The sequence below is a fragment of the Oreochromis aureus genome, linkage group 19, assembly GCF_013358895.1.
Source record: "Oreochromis aureus strain Israel breed Guangdong linkage group 19, ZZ_aureus, whole genome shotgun sequence".
NCBI lineage: Eukaryota > Metazoa > Chordata > Actinopteri > Cichliformes > Cichlidae > Oreochromis > Oreochromis aureus.
Genome location: NC_052960.1, coordinates 18,623,552 through 18,627,119, shown reverse-complemented (window position 1 = coordinate 18,627,119; position 3,568 = coordinate 18,623,552).

Below are 3,568 nucleotides of genomic sequence, written 5' to 3'. Positions count from 1 at the left end.
TTGAGTAAGAGTAAACTGGCGAAGCCTAATTTGTCTTTCATCCTGGGATCCACAGCTCAGCCTGGCTTAAGAGGATCAGCCTTTGTTAGATCAGTGCTAAATATTTAATACTCTCTAAACTACAGAGGAAAGAAGACACTATGGACACAAAAAAAGAAAAAAGACTGGAGATATGAGCAGCAAACCTGACAGAAACACGCAGTAGCAGTGAGTCTGTGTTGCGCTTTGAACAAAAAAAACCAGCAGATGATGTAACTGAAGGGTGTTGGAGCATATTAGGGCAAATTTGTTGTAAAAAATAAATAATTATAGAACTAAATGTAGACTTTGATGACGATCAGCTGACCCATTTCTGTTCTGGTTGGTTTAAACTTTTATTTTATTTTTTTTTATGAATGATCTAGGGAGTGTAGGCTACTGGGGCTTTGGAGGTTTGTAGCACACAGCAATGAGCAAATCAGCTCCTCCATGAATTTACATTCATGTATTCACTGTGTTCTTTTTCAAACACTGAACCCAGTGAAGCTCTGTGCAAGGAATAAATCAATATTCACTAGTAAAACTTCTGTGGGATGCAGTTTAAAAAAAATGTAATTTACACACTACACAGATAAAAATTCAATAACACAGTGAATAAATGCATGCTGAGCTATTTATAAATGCAAATTCCTTGTGCCACACGTACCCTGCTCTCAGAGTTTCTTCTTTGTAAAGTCATATTTGCAGGTTTAGCCTCCTCTCCTCTCACAATGTTTCTCTTTGCTTGTTTTTTTAGCTGCCATATGAATCGGTATGGCCTCAAGGCAGGCTTTGTTAGCAGGACATCGTGAGAGCATCGTGTCTTCTCTCTAATGAAATCATTTTCAGTGAATTACAACAGCGCCTAATGGCATTAGGACCTGGTGACACTCATTTAGTCCAGTTAGGTTCCAGCATGTCCCAGACTTTGGAAAATTTGGAGTGGAGAGCCACAAGAGTTACATGTGTCTAAACAGCATCTCTCCCTGGTGAGACGGAAGAATTACAATTAGGATTTTACTCTGTGTCCGATTCTCCCCCCCAAAAAATCTCTTATCGCTATTCACGGCACTGACAGAATACTTAGTCATAATAATCTGTCCAAAGGGGATTTTCAAGGAGTTTAACAGAGTTGAGCTCAAATTTGTCATCAAAATTCAACATATTTTTTTCCCAAAATGCAAATATGGAGAACCTCAAACCACAGTGAGGCTGCAAATCTCTCCCAGCTCTGCAAAAATAGGAACACAGTTACGTTTTAGTATAGTTTTTAAAAATGATAATTGATAAATGATAATTAATGATTTGGCCTTTAAATAGTAGTTGAACTTATCACAGTTACACGGTCACACATTCAGATACTTTCTGTTAAAAGCTGCCTGAGAGGCTGCACAGCAGTGCCTTGAGCTAAATGCTGACAGGTGCCTTTGTTTTCTGGAGCAAATAACAAAGCAGCTGAGACCGAAAGAAGCTGTCAGTTCCTAGGTATTTGGTTTTAAAGCAAACCAGTAAAATGTTGACATCTGGTGGTACCTGTGGGAATGTCGATTCATCAGTTATGCACCAAAATGTATGGTTTATGGAAAGTGTCAGCACATTGTTAAAGCAGCTTTTGAGGCCCTTTTTCAAACATTTCACTGGTGTTGTGAGATAAAGGCTGCGGTATCAAGGCTGCGGTATGCTTGTTCGTCACATTGGCAGACTGACCCTGACAGTTCAGCTATACTCCAACCACAAACATGAAATGTTACCTCAGTATCTTTAGGCTGTTAAAAAGGTTTGTATGAAACCAGAATTAATAGATAAAGGAAACAAAAAGAAGTTGTTTTTTATGATCAATGTTTTTAGTACACATAATAAAAATCTCAAACATCGCCTAACAAAATGTATTCAAGCCTAAGTCTGAAACCCCCATCAAAGTACAGAGTGCTCACTCTTAGTATGATAAACAGCACGTGCTCGCCCTCATACCGTTCAGATGCAAGTGATTCTGCAGCAGATGACCTGGTGCTGCACACAAAGGTTCTCACCTTTGATGGAAAATGACAGGAGTAATCCTGAGGGTGTCATAGTTTAGACAAATGCAAGCATATATATTACTACGTTTCTCAAAAGCTGAGTAAACACGACAGTGGCCATAAATAATAGCCTTCCACTCTCAGTTCTTTAGACCTGATCTATTTATTCTTTATTACTTCCTGGGGTTCTTGGACAAACATTGTTCATTCATTAACACAGAAACTTTGTTAGCCACTTTCTTGGACACAGCCCCAAATTTCTCCTGCAGAAACGAGCATCTGACGGTCCTTGCTTTGCAGTCACTGCAAACCACATCTAATCTAAACCTACTAATGAGAAATGACCAGATTTCTGATCTTGGTGGTATTTTCCTCAACTCAGCATGTTCGTAGGCAAGATCCTCGGGGAAGTGTCCTGGTGGATTAATTTTTAATCATTTGACTCCTCTCAGAGTGATGCTGCAGCTCATGTTAAAGGAATTCACCAAGAGAGAGCAGCAGACTGAGGAAATAAATGACCATCTTTAAAGAGCAGGGAACGTATTTAATGTTAACATCTATCAATTGTGCTAACAGTGTTTAAGCTATGCAGATTTTAATAATAAGTATGCATATCTAATGATCATATATGAAAACTTTTACCATATGATAGAATAGATATTTGTTGTGTATAAGCAGGTGCAGATTATGTTGTCTTAATAATGTGACGCCCACTACACACTCGCCACAGAAATCCCTTCTAACTGGTTTGTCAGCTGATACAGCTCATCTAAGCCTTTCAGACTATAAAGCTCCACCCGGCAGCAAACCTTTGTGGTGTTTATGTTTTATTGCTTTACATTTAATAAATTGTCTTTTATTTAAGGACATTCCTTGTGCAGACTCCTTCATTGTCACATATCTTGAGCCAGTTTGTGAGCAGACTGGCTTGTCTGAGGGCTTCTCTGTTCTTTCCTGTAAGGCCTGTTGTTGAGCTTACAGCTGTGATCCAGGGGAAAGCCCAGTGTTGGTCTCTACACTAGTTGGTGTTCCATTAACCGACACGTGGTTAGATTCAGGTTTAACAACCATGTCTGGCTGTGGCCCTGATAGTAAACATATTCACAAATTTCTGGCACAATTCTCATTTATGCCGAGTCTCACCTGCTACACTACATCCAATTACATGTGACAAGACACCAGTGTCAAAACCCACCACACCTTTAAGAATAACTTATTGGCCAGTGTGAGCCATGTTACCTTAGCTTTAGCTACACTGCATCTAGATTCATTTTATTAACTACAGCAGATTGTATACTTATATATAAGTATAGCATTAGTATAAACTGGACTAACCTGTATGACTGGAAGAAACTGATTTAAAGAATTCATAATGGTTTCAATGGCTCACCTGTTAATTCAAAGCAGGACCTTTATTTGATATTTATTCATAATATTAAAACTTTCCAACTGCACCAAATGTTCTGTCAAACCACCAGAAATGAAGAGCGAGTGGCCAATTGTTTGCCAATTATCCAGCCTCTTTATTTCAA